General features: G+C 49.3%; 1 protein-coding gene across 3 annotated transcripts in view; it reads left to right on the plus strand.

Annotated features, from left to right (window-relative positions):
* The window catches only part of LOC142698202 (protein kinase C delta type-like), a 329,486-nt gene that overhangs the window by 300,261 nt on the left and 10,066 nt on the right, over positions 1-19,159 (plus strand). The window contains exon 6 of one of the 3 annotated variants that reach the window (XR_012865730.1): positions 1,038-1,114. The exons of the other annotated variants lie outside the window; for them this stretch is intronic. The gene's annotated coding sequence lies outside the window, so the exon portion shown is untranslated. Of the gene's footprint in view, positions 1-1,037; positions 1,115-19,159 lie in introns of those variants that run through there. 3 annotated transcript variants of the gene reach the window in all.

The raw sequence follows: 19,159 nt of genomic DNA on the forward strand, positions 1-19,159 counted from the left end.
GTGCAGATTCTGTGCTGTTGTGAACTTTGCTCTTACCATTACGTAGCTCAGTCTGTTACCTCTCCTCCACTCCTGTCCTCAATAACACCTTCACATGATTGGCAAGTCACCACCCCGCACAAGATCCGCACGCTCATCTCCTGAAATACTCTGTGCTGCTGTGAACTCTGCTCTGACCATTACGTGGTGACTTGCCAATCATGTGAAGGTGTTCTTGAGGACAGGAGTGGAGGAGAGGTAACAGACTGAGCTACGTAATGGTAAGAGCAGAGTTCATAGCAGCACTGAATCTGCACGCTCATCTCCTGAAATACTCTGTGCTGCCTTAAACTCTATGGACAGGACAGGATCCTGTTTCTTTTAAATGCTGCACTATAGCGCAGCCTTATATAGTGGATCGAGCGGGTTCCACAGCAGCATTTAAAAGAAACAGTGTGTGTGTTTGTGTATGTGTGTGTTTGTGTATATATGTGTGTTTGGGTAAGTGTCTTTGTCTGTTTTTGTTTTTATATGTGTGTTTGTGTATATATGGGTGTGTTTGTGTATATGTGTTTGTGTATATGTTTGTGTATATGTGTGTGTGTGTGTGTATATATGGGTGTATTTGTGTATATGTTTGTGTGTAGATGTTTGTGTGTGTTTGTATATGTGTGTGTGTTTATGTGTGTGTGTTTGTGTATATATGGGTGTGTTTGTGTATATGTGTATATGTGTGTGTTTGGGTATGTGTGTTTTTGTTTGTATATGTGTGAGTTCGTGTATATGTGTGTGTGTGTGTTTGTCTGTTTATGTGTGTGTGTGTGTGTTTGTGTATGTGTTTGTGTATGGTTGTGTGTGTGTGTGTGTTTGTCTGTTTATGTGTGTGTGTGTGTGTGTGTGTGTGTGTGTGTGTGTGTGTATATCTTGTTGTGTTTGTGTATATATGTGAGTGTTTGTGTATGGTTGTTTGTGTGTGTGTGTGCGTGTATATATGTGTGTAGGTGAGTAGAAGTATTGGTATTGTTCACATTGATAACTGTTTTTTTATGTTGTTGCAGATTTTGATGTACCGATTGGACTACGTCTTCGATTCGTTGGACTACTGCGTAGATCTACGTTTTTTCAAATTTTAATAAAATGGTTAACGAGGGTTTTGTTGTGGATTTCTTATTTCAATAAAAAAGAATTGTCTTTGTGTTTTTTTTTAAACTTTATTAGTGCCTAGATAATGGCAGTTGGCTGATTGACAGCGTCCATTATTAAGGCGGGGCTTAGTGTTAGCCGGTGCAGAGGCTAGCACTAACCACCCATTATTACCCCGGTACCCACCACCACCAGGGGTGCCGGGAAGAGCCAGGTACGATCCAGTACCCGACCATCTGTTGTGATGGTCGGGTACTGGGGCGGCCGTAGGCTGGTATTATGAGGCTGGGAAGGGCCAAAAACAGTGGACCTTCCCACCCTTGTAATGCTAGGCTGCTGCTGCTGTGTTGTATCGGGCTGGTTATAAAAATGGGGGGGACCCCCACGTCGTTTTTTGTTTTTTTCAATTTAACAATAGACGGGTCCCCCACATTTTTAATAACCAGCCATATACAAGGCCGCAGCAGTCTGGCATTACATGGGTGGGAAGTGCCACTGGTTTTGTCCATTCCCAGGCTAATAACACTGTTGTATGTGGCTGGTTATGATAAATTGGGTGGAACCCCATGTCTTTTTAAAAAAAATATTAAAATAAATCAATAATTAAAAAAAATGACGTGGGGTCCCCCCCACTTTTATAACCAGCCAGATACAACACAGCAGCAGCAGCCTAGCATTACAAGGGTGGGAAGGTCCACTGTTTTTGGCCCTTCCCAGCCTCATAATACCAGCCTGTGGCCGCCCCAGAGCCCGGCCATCACAACAGATGGTCGGGTACTGGATCGTAACTGGCTCTTCCCGGCACCCCTGGTGGTGGTGGGTACCGGGGTAATAATGGTGGTTAGTGTTAGCCTCTGCACCGGCTAACACTAAGCCTCCCCTTAGTAATGGATGTTGTCACTCAGACAGCGGCCATTACTAAAGTGGTAGTAATAAAATTTGAAAAGAAAAAGACAAAGATATAGATAAAATATTTTATTGAAATAAAGCACCCCCAACACAACCCTCATTAACCATTTTATTGTAGGAAAAAAAAAGTCCTCTAAGTAGTCCTCGAAACCGACGTAGTCCAAACACCAAAACTGTAAAAAAAATTTAAAAAAAATTAAATAAAACATGTCGTAGGCTTAGATTTAGTTTCATGTGTGATACTGACTGTTATACCATGTATAGAAGCCTGCCGCGAAGTTGACTTAGATACAGGGCTCCAGCAGACAGTATCATACATGGCCATACAGACATATATACAAACAAACATACATGCAAACATACATACATACATATATACAAACATGCAAATATATACATGCAAATATACATACACACATGCACATATATACATACATGCCAACATAAATGCACATATATACATACATACATGACAACATACATACATACATACAAACTCTTTGCTAAAACCGAAAAATGGGTGTTTGGGGTGCAGGAGATACCATTTTTGGGTCAAATCCTCACGCCTTCCATCCTGAAACTAATGGCCAAACTGAGAGGACTAATCAGTCTGTGAAACTATACTTAAGGTGTTTTATCTCAGACTGTCAAGATGATTGGGTCTCCTTCATTCCCCTCGCCAAATTTTCCCTTAAAAACCGGGTCAGTAGCTCGTCGGGGGTTTCCCCCTTCTTCTGTAATTTTGGGTTTAATCCACGGTTCTCCTCCGTTTCACCTGGTGGTTCCAACAATACCGAGGTAGATGTCGTTCATCGGGAACTGTGCACAGTCTGGGCCCAGGTTCAGAAGAACCTTGAGGCGTCCCAGAGCATCAAAAAGACTCAGGCAGATAAAAGACGTTCAACTAACCCTCTGTTTGTGGTCGGGGATCTGGTGTGGCTCTCTTCTAAAAATTTGCGCCTTAAAGTTCCGTCCAAGAAGTTTGCTCCCCGGTATATAGGGCCGCACAAAATTATTGAGGTCCTCAACCCTGTCTCCTTCCGGCTGGAGCTACCCCCGTCTTTTCAGATACACAACGTGTTCCATGCCTCCCTCTTGAAAAGCTGCTCCCCGTCCTTGGCTACATCGAGGAAACCTCCGGTCCCTGTTTTCACTCCGGATGGGGTAGAATTCGAGGTAGCCAAGATTGTGGACAGCAGGATTGTCCAAGGCTCCCTCCAGTACCTGGTCCATTGGAGAGGATACGGGCCTGAGGAGAGGACTTGGGTACCCGCCCAGGATGTTCACGCCGGTATATTGCTCAGCAAGTTCCATCTTCGGTTAACCAACAAGCCAGGCCCACCTAGGAAGGGTCCAGTGGCCCCTCATAAAAAGGGGGGTACTGTAAAGGGTTTGCCAGACACAGGTTCTGTGTCGATGCCCGGGGTTAATCAGCCTTCATCAGCTCCAAGGTCTGCTCGAGTGATGCGATCTCTTACTACTCAGGCTGGCAGGCTGAGGAGAGGGAGAACCTATCACAGCCTGGCCTGACGGTTGTAGCTCCCTCCCTTGGTCTATTTTTACCCTCACTTGCAGCATGTTCCTTGCCTGTGATATTCTGGTTTCCTGGCTCTGCGCTTCTTGCTATTTACCTTAGTGACCGCTGTTACTTATTAACCCTGGCTTGACTGACTATTCTCCTGCTCTGATTTGCTACTTCGTACTCTCCTGGTTTGTCTCGGCTCGTTCACCACTGCCTGTTGCGCACGGTGTTTCCGTGGGCAACTGCCCCTACCTCCCCCTTTATCTTCTGTGTGCCCTTGTCTTGTGTTGTCTGTCTTGCACTTATTGAGCATAGGGACCGTCGCCCAATTGTATGCCAACTCTTAGGACGGGCCGTGCAAGTAGGCAGGGACTGAGTTTCGGGTAGATTAGGGCTCACCTGTCTGTCTCCCTACCCCGTTTCATTACACTATGGCACCTGATAGCTCTGCTACTTGATAGGAGACAGCGGCTCAGCAGACAGTATCACATATAATATGCTTAGATACAACGGCTTAGCAGACAGTACCACACATGCTAGGCCCAATTAGAAGGTTAATTGTGAAAAAATTTCTTATGGTGTTTTTCGATAAAGGTCACTTGAACTGGTATCATTTAAACAGTTAACCGATGAATGGCGCTGTTTATGTGTAATTTACCCTGCGGACTAATGTACCATATAATGTATTACATTTTTATTTTTTTTTAAAAACCTACATTTTGTGGGGTGAATTGAAAAAAACCTGTAATTCCGCCATTTCTGTTTTGATTTTACAGTGTTCATCGGGCGGCATGAATTGCATGATAACTTGATTCTGCGGGTCGTTACGATTATGGCGATACCAAATTTATATAGTTTTATTTTTTACAAAATAATTTGTTTTTGTGACGCTGCATTCGAAGATGAACTGCATAGTTTTTCAATGCAACAGCACTTCATAGGGTGGGAAGGGGTTAAAACCCACTCTCTGAAGCCCCCCTTCAAGATACATTTCAACTAATCTGGTCCCCATGGCAGAAATCTGTCTTTCCATCTGGCACCTCCAGCAGACTCCTTTCAGTCTAGTTTGATTTCTTTTACCTCAGAGTTCCTCTTTTTACCTTTTTTTAATTTCTTCTTTCCCTCTCCCCTTCTTCTCCTTCTCCCCCCACTTTTTTAGAACTATTTCTAACAGGAGCTGTGCAGGTTTAGAAAAATATGTCTGCTTTCTTCCAAAAACAGCACCACACCTATCCACAGGTTGTATCTGGTATTGCAGGTTTGCTCCATTGAAGTGAATGGTAATGAGCTGTAGTACCACACACAACCTATGGACAGGTGTGGTGCTGGTTTTTGGAGAAAGCAGACAAGTTATCTCATCCTGGACAACCCTTTGTCATGGATAGTTCTTGTGCGGAGATGCTCCCTGCATTATCCCTTTTCCTTTATGGCCTCTGATATGTTCTATTCAGCTTTATGGCCTCTGTGTTAAGTACACTGCCAGTCAGTAAAGGGTTAACACTTCAGACCACTGTGGGTGACGTCACAATGTATGAGTTGTGCAGTGGTAATAAACTCCTGTAGTAATGATGATGAAGGTGCTGATGTCATAAATACAAATGTTTATGACATAAAGAAGATTCCATATTAGAAGGTTTTACTGCCACATTCAGCGCCATATTGGATGGGACTGAGGACCTTGAGCTTGACTTCCCCACCAATACCGACCTGATGTAATTTGGAGGTTCTAGCAGGGAAACCCTTCACCCCAGACCACTTCTTCATCACAGTCATGCCATCCTCTTCATACGGGTTGTCTGTAATAGAGGGGGGTTTCCAGCAGGAGATCCCCCTCTATTAGCCGGAGCGGAGACAGGTGCTACAAGGAAGTATCTGGAGGACCCGTCTCATCCGTGGATCGCCCATTCATTTTAATGGGTGCCCAGGAAGAGAGACATCCGCCTAGCCAACCAGATCAGCCGATTTATGTGTTTTATGTCGTTCGTTCATTGTATTGTCTTTCCTTGAAAATCTGAGAAAACGTACAAATTCTGTTACAAATGATATTTTGGCACCTTCTAAGCCCAGAGGAAGGGCAATCCTCCAGCCATGGTTTCCCTAGAGGTTTCCCCCACAGGGGGTTTTTCCTTTCCTGCGTGCTGGAGGGTGACTCTTCGTGAGTCGGAGGTTTGCCATTTTGGGTTTGGTCATATAATATAATAAAAGTTTTGACCATTTAACACCCAATTATAATGTTTTGTGTCTTTATTTTGCATTCTTTGGTTTGGTGATTGGGATTCTGGGTCTATCACATATCACAAAATCATAAGGCCGGACATCTACTTCCCACACTGACATAGAATGGAGACAACAAGCGTTGCTGCACAATTAAGTGTACACATCCTTACATTAAGATATTGTATTACGGTCTGTAGCCTTTGGGGGAATATATTAACCTTTCTACAACAGTTTACTAGCGTAGAAAATTCACAAAATGCGCAAATGTCGACATTTTTGGGGGCAAAAAATGGGCGGGGCTTAGCAGAAATGGCCAACAATTTTACTATAATTTACGCCAGTAACTGATGTCAATTATAGCAGAAATCTATATGTATAATGCGGCCCAGATTTATCTCTGGGGGGCGTAACAAGGCAAATGTACAGCAGGCCGCAGCACGTAGAAAGTACTGATGACAGGCCGCGTTGCAACTAAAAGATGCGACACATTTATTAAGAGTCATTCGCCTTCGCCTGTTAATAAATGTGTTGCATCTTACTCCAGCAAACTGTTTAATAGGACTGGTGTATGAAACACCAGTATTAAAGGGAATGCGTTGCTAGAAATTATGACAAATAGCTGCCCCCATACAGTTTAATGCCCCCTTAGCTACCTCTAGTACCAGTGCACACATATAAAGCGCCAGTGCCCATATAGATAGTGTCACACACAGTGCCCATGTAGATGGTGCCACCCCCCTCCCCCAGGGATTCCACTCCAGGAGGAGCCCCTGCCATCACTGTCCATATATGGACAGTGACGTAAGGCATTCCCTATAGGAGCAGAATCCCTGTCCAGAGCGTCGGCCACGCTGTGGCCAGGGATTGCACTCCAGGAGGAGCCCTTGATGTTACTGTACATATATGGACAGTGACATCAGGGGTTCCGCCTAGGAGCGGAATCCCCGGCCAGACCATCAGCAATGCAAAGGCAGTGGATTCCGCTCCAGGAGTAGTCCCCGACGTCAATGTACATATATGAATAGTGAGATAAGGGGCTCCGCACTTAAAGTAGCGCTGTGCCCGGGAATTCCTCGGTGAGTGGTACTAATACAGAAGCAGGGAGCTGACGATCCCTTACATTAGCATCGGATTCAACTGGATCTGCATCCTGAGGACGCAGATACAGTTGACACCAAGACATACCACCGGCCGCTTGGGACAGCGTAAGGGCATGACCACACATGGCGGAATTCCTCCGCAACTGTCCGCATCGATGCCGCACAGAATCTGCGTTGCAGATTCTGCAGCGGATCTGCACAAAATGTGCAGTACATTGATGCGGACTAGCTGCTGCAGACTGCGGGAAAAGTGCTTCCCTTCTCCCTATCAGTGCAGGATAGAGAGAAGGGACAGCACTTTCCCTAGTGAAAGTAAACGATTTTCATACTTACCGGCCGTTGTCTTGGTGACGCGTCCCTCTTTCGGCATCCAGCCCGACCTCCCTGGATGACGCGCCAGTCCATGTGACCGCTGCAGCCTGTGCTTGGCCTGTGATTGGCTGCAGCCGTCACTTACACTGAAACGTCATCCTGGGAGGCCGGACTGGAGACAGACGAAGGGAGTTCTCGGTAAGTATGAACTTATATGTTTTTTTACAGATACATGTATATTGGGATCGGTAGTCACTGTCCCGGGTGCAGAAACAGTTACTGCCGATCGCTTAACTCTTTCAGCACCCTGGACAGTGACTATTTACAGACGTCTCCTAGCAACGCTCCCGTCATTACGGGAGCCCCATTGACTTCCTCAGTCTGGCTGTAGACCTAGAAATACCTAGGTCCAGCCAGAATGAAGAAATGTCAAGTTAAAAAAGCAAGACGCATCCGCAGCACACATGACATGTGCATGACAGCTGCGGACTTCATTGCGGAACTTAGAATCTCCATTGAAGTCAATGGAGAAATTCCGCCATGAGTCCGCCACTGCTCCGCAACAGACAGAGCATGCTGCGGACACCAAATTCCGCTCCGCAGCCTATGCTCCGCAGCGGAATTGTACGCATCGTGTAAACGAACACTGCTAAATTAAAGTGAAAGTCAATGGAGAAACGGCTCCGCTGCGGATTAACGCTGCGGAGTGTCCGCAGCGGAATTTAAGTGGAATTCCGCCATGTGTGAACCCGCCCTAACACCGCCCGGAATCCTGGACTGTCCCGCTGTATCCGGGACGGTCAGGAGGTATGCAGTAATTAGGACCATGCACATGCGCAGATTCCACAGTAAATGCTTGTTCATGAGCCTGCAAAAGAGGAGCTGCTCAGTTTGCCATTAGGGTGATGACTGACGGATAAGGCCTCGTTCACATCTGCAGTATTGTCTCTGGTAAAATCACGGCCCCCCTCCTGACGGAAAGCCAATGGAATCCACTAAAGTCAATGGGTTCTGTCAGCAGGTGGCGGTGTCCGTTGTGCGACTGAACCGTTGCTTCCATTATTCCTTTGTTCTGCACCACTGACGGAGCAGAACAACGAAATACACCAACGCAGGTGTGAACAGGGCCTTAGAGAGATAACTGAATACAGCAGCTGGCCATAAACTGAAATACTCTGCAGGTACAGAAGACAAATGGTAGACCAATTAGAAATGTGATTTATATTGTACAATACATACAAGGCAATTTAAAAAAAAAAACAGTGCAAAGGTGTACATAGCCTTTAAGCAATCAGGAGGCATATTTTCAGGTTCTGCTGGACTTCTCCCATATACCGGCGTTTCAGGCATCCTATTGGTCCACGGTGTCCTCAATGCCCACCCCATTTAGTTCTTGTTTAGCCACAATGCCCGCACGCCACAGCAAGCTGACAGTGCCCGCCCTAATGGTATATACAGGGGTGATGGAGATTTTATACCGAGATAATGGTGGGCTGGTACATACACGGATAATGGTGGTTATATATGGGGATGATGGCTGGTATATACAGGGATGATGAGAGTCCCTTATATAACCCCCATATTCCCTGTATATTACCCCCAAAAGGAGAGATCAGCAGCACATCGCAGTCCAAAACTCATGGAAAACTATTTTATGTTTCACCCATCCCACCCATCGCTGGATGTGGGTATACTAGGACACATGACTAATATGATAATATTTTAATTAAGAATTGTACATCCTAGTACAATAGCTAAAGAAAATTAACTTATGAGGTTTAGAGTTAGTTATATGTCAAAATTTTGATCTAAGGTATGCGCACCGTGACGGGCAGTAGTCATGTAGACTGAACGCTTCCATGATTTGAATACGCTGTGACGTGGCACATTGGGTCACGTGAACGTGGTATACAGGTTACATCAACACTTTCATGACGTATCTTGTGGTTCGCGCTTGGGCATTAGAGATGAAAAAGACTGGAAGTCAACATGGCGTTCTGGGCCGGATGAAGAAGAAAAGAGAACATGAATGACTCCAATCTGAGAAGATGTCCCCTGTGAGTCACTGAATTTCACTGCACTGTATTCACTTACACTACCGTTCAAAAGTTTAGGGTCACCCAGACAATTTTGTGTTTTCCATGAAAACTCACACTTATATTTATCAAATGAGTTGCAAAATGACTAGAAAATTTAGTCAAGACATTGACAAGGTTAGAAATAATGATTTTTATTTGAAATAATAATTTTCTCCTTCAAACTTTGCTTTAGTCAAAGAATGCTCCATTTGCAGCAATTACAGCATTGCAGACCTTTGGCATTCTAGCTGTTAATTTGCTGAGGTAATCGGGAGAAATTTCACCCCATGCTTCCAGAAGCCCCTCCCACAAGTTGGATTGGCTTGATGGGCACTTCTTGCGTACCATACGGTCAAGCTGCTCCCACAACAGCTCTATGGGGTTGAGATCTGGTGACTGCGCTGGCCACTCCATTACAGATAGAATACCAGCTACCGGCTTCTTCCCTAAATAGTTCTTGCATAATTTGGAGGTGTGCTTTGTGTCATTGTCCTGTTGTAGTATGAAATTGGCTCCAATCAAGTGCTGTCCACATGGTATGGAATGGTGTTGCAAAATGGAGTGATAGCCTTCCTTATTCAAAGTCCCTTTTACCTTGTACAAATCTCCCACTTTACCAGCACCAAAGCAACCCCAGACCATCACATTACCTCCACCATGCTTGACAGATGACGTCAGGCACTCTTCCAGCATCTTTTCAGTTGTTCATAAGAGGCTGGACGCAGCACGAAGGGCTTCAGAGGGAAACCTCCATGACAAGACATAGTAGGGAAAGGGTTAATTTAGTGTGAGAAGGAGGGAGTAGTAGGGGGAGGTAGAAGAGGGGTAGGGAGGAGTCAGGGGACGTTACCAGTCTTCCCGCTGTTTTCGGCATTGAGCCGGAAGCAGCGGGAGGAAGAACAAGCAAAAGTGACAAGCTCCCTCTGCTACCGCGCTTACTTCTTACCTGGCCATGTCGGAGGTCGGCATGTTAGAGCAGCTGCGTGCGGCAGCTGCATTCCACCGTCCCGGGTGGTTGGAGGAGACCGTGGCTGCACTGTCCAGGATCCCGGAGGCTAACTCGCCTCCACGCCAGGTCCGGCGCTCAGGGTCAGTAGCTCTGAGGGACAGGCTCCCCTCCCCCGGCCCCCTCCCTAGTGCTAGTACTGTGGCGGCGGGGGGGGGGGGGGAGTTGGCAACCCGTGATCCTGCTCGTATGAAGCAGAGAGCGTCGTCGGGGGCGGCGGTGGCTCAGGCCGGTTCTCCCCGTCGCTCCCGGCGGTCCCGCCCACCAGAACACCTCAGCCCAGAGGTAGTCACGGCGTCGCAGGGGGAGCCCTTCAAAGGACGCTGCAGGCCAGGCAGCTGGGAGGGCCGCCTCTTCCCAGGCCCTGCGTCCTGGCAGGAATCCCCAGCCGCGACAAGGTCCGGCGGTACACAGGGGGTCGCAGGCCGGGCTCCCTGTCACCCCTCCTCCATCGGACGTAATATCCAGAGAGCAGCCCACGGCCGCCCCGCATGGTGATGTTCCGGCCAGGGGGCAGGCTTCCTTGAGACCTTCAGGGAGGACGCCTAGATCATCAGCGGAGACGAGGCAACAGGTCCGGTCGGAAGTCTGGGTCCCTGCGGTCGGGCGGCAGGTGGCCGGCCCATCTGTCAGCATGTTGTTGTCCCCGTGTAGGAGATGTCGGTGGGATGGCCAGTCGTCGGCGAGAGAGGATCTGGAGGATGGCGAATTGGACGATTTTCGGCGAGGTCAGGATTTTCCGGCTGACGGGAACACAGCGCCTGGGCAGCCCGGTGAGTACGTAACTCCTTCTTTGCCGTATCCAGCGATTTTTATGTCGGGTGTTGGGGGGGGCAGCAAGCACGGCATCGGCTGCCGGTAGCGGCGCGGTCGGGCGTGACGGCGCTGGCTTAGCGGATTTAGTGTGTTGCTTGCGGGAGTTGGTCGGGTGCTTAGAGAGGGCTGCGGCGCCTGTAGCTACGGCGGGGTCCCCGGCGGTAGTTTGGGAAGGTCCTCGTGAGGTTGGAGTGTTACAGTCGCGTCCCGGGGGTTGTGGAAGGGTTGGCGGCGTCTAAGGAAGCGGTCGCGGTGTCCGTTCAGACTGAGGCGCAAAAAGATGGTGATCGGGTGCGGCTTGACGATCGTGCTCGTGGCGAGGTGTATGTATGCTTCGAGGGTCCGTTAGGGGCACACCTAAAACAGGAGGTCCGCGAGCTGATCTGGAAGGACGAGTACGTGGAGATTTTTTCTCTTCTGCCGCTTGCAAAATTCAATTTGGATAAAGGCAAGCGGGACGAGAGTAAGAAGGAGGAAGAGGAACGTAGGCGGTATAGGCTTATCCCGCAGACGTTCGTCAATTGGTCGCAAGCGTTTGCCATTTTAGCCAGCGTGATCGGAGAGAAGGTGCCTGAAGATTGCTCGGCGTTATTTTGCTATTTTGATGCCATTGGGGAGGCTCATAGGGCATACGGGGGTCAGGCGTGGTTGCGGTACGATGAGCAATTTCGCCAGCGAAAGGCGGTTCGGCCGGCGATTCGGTAGGACCAGAAGGATGTTGCGCTTTGGTTGAGGGTGACGGCTCCGGTGAAGCAGTCCTTTCCCGGGAGCATTGGCCAAGGAGGTCAGTCTAGCCAGGCCGGGCAAGGTTCAGGGGCAAAACTGGGATTCTGCTGTCAATTTAATGATGGCCAGTGTAAGTTCGGGGCCACATGTAAGTTCAAGCACGTGTGTTCAGAATGTAATGGTTCATCCCACGGGGCTGCCAAGTGTATGTGGAAGAAGCGGTCAGGGAACCAGTCCTCCTCGGCTGGTCAAGGGGTTGTCGCCGGTGAGGGTGGAAAGGATGGTCCCGTATCTAAATGAGTATCCAGATAGGGTTGCGGCCAAGTTAATTTATGAAGGGTTTCGTGTTGGTTTCGTTATACCTCCGCCTCCTTATGAGGTTCTGGTGACGCGGCGCCAGGGCCGCCATCAGGGGGGTATTAGGGGTAGTGGTGTGAGGGGCCCGGCCAAACCTAATTGAAAGGGGGGCCCGGCAACTGCCTCGACATTCTTTTGGTAGGAAAAAACGGGCCCCTGCAATGGGGCCCGTTTTTTTCACCAAAAGAATGTCGAGAGCTGCTGCTGCTGCTGCGGGCCCCCTCCCCTCGTCATGGGGGGCCGTCAAACCGTCCGCCCGCGCGCGCGCACCCGATCGCGCGCACAATGAAACTCCCGCGCGTGCGCACTCGCGAGCGCGCATCCACGAACGGCCGCACTGGAGACCGCCCGCGCGCGCACCCGCGATCGGCCGCGCGCGCACCCGCGAACGAAGCGCGCGCACCCGCGACCGGCCGCGCGCGCAGCCGCGGACACACATGGACAAAACTTACCTGGAGCCTGGCTGGAGGTGAAGGACTGGACGTCTGGACCGAAGACCTCCCCTGGAAGACATCGCCGGAAGAGGACTGGAGTGGGAGCAGCTCTTCTGACACAGTGAGTAAATTATCTCAAAGTGTTGTTTATGTATGGCCCTGTTCACACAGTATTTTGCAGGCAAAAAAAAATCTGCCTCAAAATTCCTTAAAGAATTTTGAGGCAGATTTTGACCTGCCCACACTATCTTGCCGCGTTTTTTTGCTGCGTTTTTTGCTCGCGGCGATTGAGGACAGCAGACAAAAAACGCAGTGAAAAATGCATTTTCTGCCTCCCATTGATTTAGATGGGAGGTCAGAGGCGGAACCGCAGCATGAAAGGACGTGCTGCTTTTTCTTTTTTCCGCGACTGGCTCCCATTGATTTCAGATTAAATCAATGGGAGGCGGTTTTGGAAGTTTTTTGGTGCTGATTCTGACGCAGTGTCCGAGTCAATATCAAGGCCCAAAAACTCTGTGAACTGGGCCTTATTGTTAGGGCTTATTCAGACGAACGTGTAATACGTCCGTGAAACGTGTGTGATTTTCACGCGCCTTGCACGGACCTATGTTACTCTATGGTGCCGTGCGGACTGTCAGTGATTTTCACGCAGCGTGTGTCCGTGTGTCCGTTGCGTAAAACTCACGACATGTCCTATATTGGTGCATTGTTCGCGCATCACGCACCCATTGAAGTCAATGGGTGCGTGAAATTCACGGCCAGCACTTCCGCAGCCGTATAAACTATGAATGAAATTAGAAAAGCACCACGTGCTACAAACATACAAACAGAGTGTCATAATGATGGCGGCTGCGCGAAAATCACGCAGCCGCGCATCATACGCTGCTGACACACGGAGCTGTTATGGACCTTTTGCATGCGCAAAACGCCACGTTTTTTGCGCGTGCAAAAAGCACACGCTCGTGTGAATCCGGCCTTAGGGTAGGAACACACTAGGCATGAACACTGCGGATTTTATGCAACACATTTTATTGTGGATAATCCGTAGCGTATCACAGTCGCAGCAGAGGGGGTGAGATATGAACAAATCTCATCCACACGCTGCAAAAATAATGGACCTGCAGTGTGACTTTTTGGCTTTTTAAGTCGCATGTCAATGTATTCTGTGGAATCGCCGCTCCTCTGTTGCGGAAATGCTGCGGTTCTGCCGCAAAAATCACACAAGAGAAGAAAAAAAAGGTACTTTTTTAAATTGAAAAAGTTTAGACTTGCCCCGGCCGTAGTTCTGGTGACGCGATCCTCTATTCTTAGCGTAGCCCCGCCTCCTGTCATGACGTTTCATCCCATGTGACTGATGCAGCGGTCACATGGTCTACAGCGTCATCCCAGGAGGCGGGGCTACGTTCAGAAGAGAGAGATGCGTCACCAGGACTACGGCCCTGGCAAGTCTAAACTTTTTTTCCCTGCAGGATTCCCGCAGCGGACATGCCTCACGAAACCTGCGCCGCTATTTGGTGCGGTTTTGCTGGCAGAATTCCCTGCGGCCTCCGGGGCGGATAAGCTGTGGAGTTTTACTCAGCATATCCGCCTAGTGTGTCCCTTATGATGTCGCTCCTGGAGCTGCTGCCGGTCTCTAAATAGGCAGTTGGTCCAGTAGAATTTGGAATTATTTTTTTTTGTGAACCAGCTTAAAAAAATACAAAACTTTTGTGTTAGGGCCTGTTCACATCACTGTTCGCTTCCGCTCCGGGGTTCCGTCTGAGGTTTCTGTCGGGTGAACCCCGCAACGGAAAGTGAAAGTGATAACATGATAGCACAGCTTCCGTTTCCATCACCATTAGCGCAGTCGACTGCGCTATTCCGTCCGAAAACCAGCCGGAATGGTGACGAACCACCGCTCCGGGGTTCCGTCTGAGGTTTCTGTCGGGTGAACCCCGCAACGGAAAGTGAAAGTGACAGCACAGCTTCCGTTTCAGTCACCATTGATCTCAATGGTGACGGAAACATCGCTAATGGTTTCCGTTCGTCACCATTCCGGCTGGTTTTCGGACGGAATTAATAGCGCAGTCGACTGCGCTAATGGTGATGGAAACGGAAGCTGTGCTATCACTTTCACTTTCCATTGCGGGGTTCACCCGACAGAAACCTCAGAAGGAACCCCGGAGCGGAAGCGAACAGTGATGTGAACAAACCCTAACACAAAAGTTTTGTATTTTTTTAAGCTGGTTCACAAAAAAAAATAATTCCAAATTCTACTGGACCAACTGCCTATTTAGAGACCGGCAGCAGCTCCAGGAGCGACATCATAAGGGACACACTAGGTGGATATGCTGAGTAAAACTACACAGCTTATCCCGGGAGCCGCAGGGAATTCCGCCAGAAAAACCGCACCAAATAGTGGCGCAGGTTTGGTGAGGCATGTCCGCTGCGGGAATCCTGCAGGGAAAAAAAAGTTTAGACTTACCCCGGCCGTAGTTTAGGTGATGCATCTCTCTCTTCTGAATGTAGCCCCGCCTCCTGGGATGACGCTGTAGACCATGTGACCGCTGCAGTCACATGGGATGAAACGTCATGACAGGAGGCCGGGCTGCGCTAAGAATAGAGGATCGCGTCACCAGGACTACGGCCGGGGCAAGTCTAAACATTTTTTATAAATTTAAAAAAGTGCCTTTTTTTTTTTTTTCTCATTTGTGATTTTTGCGGCAGAACCGCAGCATTTCTGCAACAGAGGAGCGGCGATCCCACAGAATACATTGACTGCGACTTAAAAAGCCAAAAAGCCACACTGCAGGTCCATTATTTTTGCAGCGTGTGGATGAGATTTGTTCATATCTCATCCTCTCTGCTGCGACTGTAATACGCTGCGGATTTTCCACAATCAAATGTGTTGCATAAAATCCGCAGTGTTCATGCCTAGTGTGTTCCTACCCTAAGGCCGGATTTACACAAGCGTGTGCTTTTTGCGCGCGCAAAAACGTGGCGTTTTGCGCTTGCAAAAGGTCCATAACAGCTCCGTGTGGCAGCAGCGTATGATGCGTGGCTGCGTGATTTTCGCGCAGCCGCCATCATTATGACACTCTGTTTGTATGTTTGTAGCACGTGGTGCTTTTCTGTTTTCATTCATAGTTTATACGGCTGCGGAAGTGCTGGGCGTGATTTTCACGCACCCATTGACTTCAATGGGTGCGTGATGCGCGAACAATGCACAAATATCGGACATGTCGTGAGTTTTACGCAGCGGACTCGCGCTGCGTGAAAATCACTGACAGTCCGCACGGCACCATAGAGTAACATAGGTCCGTGCAAGGCGCGTGAAAATCACACACGTTTCACGGACGTATTACACGTTCGTCTGAATAAGCCCTAACAATAAGGCCCAGTTCAGAGTTTTTGGGCCTTGATATTGACTCGGACACTGCGTCAGAATCAGCACCAAAAAACTTCCAAAACCGCCTCCCATTGATTTAATCTGAAATCAATGGGAGCCAGTCGCGGAAAAAAGAAAAAGCAGCACATCCTTTCTTGCCGCGGTTCTGCCTCTGACCTGCCATCGAAATCAATGGGAGGCAGAAAATGCATTTTTCGCTGCGTTTTCTGTCTGCTGTCCTCAATCGCCGCAGGCAAAAAACGCGGCAAGATAGTGTGGGCAGGTCAAAATCTGCCTCAAAATTCGGTGCGCGGTTCCAGGCGGTCGCCGGTGCGCATGCGCGGGAGTTTGCGGGTGCGCGTGATCGGTCGCACGGGCGGCGGTGTTTGACGGCCCGCATGCTACCCAGGGCCGCCATCAGGGGGGGTATTAGGGGTACTGATGTGAGAGGCCCGGCCAAACCTAATTGAAAGGGGGGCCCGCAGCTCATGACATTCTTTTGGTGAAAAAAACGGGCCCCATTGCAGGGGCCAGGTTTTTTTCTACCAAAGGCAAGTCGCGGCAGTTTGCCGGGCCCCCCTTTCAATTAGGTTTGGCCGGGCCTCTCACATCAGTACCCATAATACCCCCCCTGATGGCGACCCTGGGTACCATGATATAGTACTGGACGGAGTACCGTTAACAGGCGGTGCCACGGTAGGGGGGCCCAGAAAATGTAGCTGTAGGGGGCCCTGAAATTCCTGATGGCGGCCCTGCGCGGCGCAATCTTAAGTCGGCTTACTTGCATGCCGAGATCGTGTCGGAAAAACTGTTAAAAGAAGTTTCGTTGGGGCGCATGGCGGGGCCGTTTGTTGATCCGCCAATAAATGATTTAGTGGTGTCCCCATTGGGTATTGTGCCAAAGCGGGAGCCCCAAAAATTTCGTTTAATTCAGCATTTATCCTTTCCCAAGGGTTCGTCGGTGAATGATGGGATTGATCATGAGTTGTTCTCTGTAGTGTACACATCATTTGACAAGGCGGTGGGGCTAGTTCGCGCAGCGGGGCCCGGCGCGTTGTTAGCAAAAACCGACATTGAGGCGGCTTTCCGGTTGTTGCCGGTTCATCCAGAGAGCCAACGGCTGTTGGGTTGTTTTTGGAATGGGGCTTTTTATGTGGATAGGTATCTTCCTATGGGGTGTTCCCTTTCTTGCGCATATTTCGAGGCATTTAGTAGCTTCGTGGAATGGGTGACGAAGGGCGTAGCCGGGGTTGACTCTTTGATACATTACCTGGATGATTTTTTGTGCGTCGGCCCGGGGGGTTCGCCTATTTGCGGTAATTTGCTGCATTCATTGCAGAAGGTTGCGAAGGATTTTGGGATTCCCTTGGCGCCGGAAAAGACTGAGGGCCCGGTCTCTACCATTTGTTTTTTGGGAATTGAAATTGATTCGGTGGCAATGGAGTGTCGACTTCCTGTGGATAAATTAAGGTCATTGAGTCAGGAGGTACGGCGGGCTTGTAGGTTGAAGAAGATGACGTTGCGCGATCTCCAGTCTCTGCTGGGGAAGTTGAATTTCGCTTGCCGGATTATGCCGATGGGGAGAGTTTTTAGTAGACGTTTGGCGGCAGCAACGGCGGGGGTTCGGGCGCCACATCATTTTGTGCGGCTCAGGGAGGAGCATCGGGCTGATCTTCAGTTTTGGGATGATTTTCTTGGTCAGTATAATGGTTGCTCTCTATGGATGGCTCCAGCGCAGGATACGAGTGATTTCAATTTTTTTACGGATGCGGCTGGGGCAGGTGGTTTTGGTGCGTACGGGGGTGGTCCTTGGTGTGCAGGTAACTGGCCGGCTAGCTGGGTGTCCAGCGGACACACGCGGAATCTGGCCCTGCTCGAGCTGTTCCCTATCGTGGTTGCGGCAACCATTTGGGGGGACAAAGGCTCAGGGACAAGAAGGTCAGTTTTTACTGCGACAACATGGAGGTGGTGCTGGCCATTAATAACATCACCGCATCCTCTCCTTCAGTAGTTCAATTGTTGCGACATTTAGTTTTGGTGTGCTTGTCGTTGAACGCGTGGGTGGTCGCGGTGCATGTGCCGGGGGTACGGAATTGTATCGCTGATGCTCTTTCTCGCTCGCAGTGGGATCGATTTCGTCAATTGGCACCGGGAGCGGAGCACCTCGGTTTGGCTTGTCCGGAACATCTCTGGGATCTGGTTTCGGTCCCGTAGAACGATTGGTTGAAAGGTCATTGGCACGTACGACATGGAGTGCTTATTCTGCTTGTTGGAAGCAGTGGGAGGAGTGGGTAAGAGAGTTGGGTAACGTCAGCCCGGATCAAGACAGGTTGGTGGCACTTTTGTATTGGTTGGGGGACGCTTGGGAGGCGGGGTTTTCCCTGGCTAAGGTCAATCGTTTCGTTTCTGCACTGGCTTTTGGTTTTAAGTTGCAGGGTTTTCGGGATGTGTCTAAGGAATTTTTAGTAGGACAAGCTTTAAAGGGTCTGCGTCGAGGTAGGGTCGAAGCAGATCGTAGACAGCCCGTGTCTTTTGCTCTCCTCGGTTCTTTGGGCATATCGCTAGTGTCTGTCTGTCGTTCTTCGTCCGAGGTTGAGTTATTTCAGTTAGCATTTTCCTTAGCGTTTTTTGGCGCACTTCGAATTGGCAAGCTGGTTTCACCTAGTACCAAGCGGGCAGGGGGGTTGAGACTGGAGGAGGTGGGTCTATATGGGGATAGACTCGAGTTGTGGTTGCGGCGGTCAAAAACTGATCAAACGGGCAGAGGAAAGCGCATAGCTTTGTTTGCCCTCCCGGGATCGGCGATGTGTCCGGTCGCCTGTATGCATGCTTTTAAACCACAGGTGGGGTCGCCCGTGTTGCCGTTGCTACGTCACGAGAATGGGTCATTTTTGTCCAGATATCAATTTGGCGCAGTATTTAAGAAATGCTTGGTGGCGGTCGGAGTCGCTGCAGGCCCTTACTGATCTCACTCCTTTAGGATTGGCGCAGCAACCGAAGCGGGGCGCTGGGGGTTGGACGACGAGGGGGTGCGGCACATTGGCCGTTGGGAGTCCAACAGGTTTAGGTCCTACGTGCGCCCTCATTTGTTATGAGTCATGTTGTTATTTGTTGTTAAAAGTGTGTGTGCTGTATTTTTTCGTTTCAGATCAGCTCCCGTGCCTTGTGTGGTTGTTAGGACACTTTTACATGC

The sequence above is a fragment of the Rhinoderma darwinii genome (genome assembly GCF_050947455.1).
Source record: "Rhinoderma darwinii isolate aRhiDar2 chromosome 12 unlocalized genomic scaffold, aRhiDar2.hap1 SUPER_12_unloc_7, whole genome shotgun sequence".
Lineage (NCBI taxonomy): Eukaryota > Metazoa > Chordata > Amphibia > Anura > Rhinodermatidae > Rhinoderma > Rhinoderma darwinii.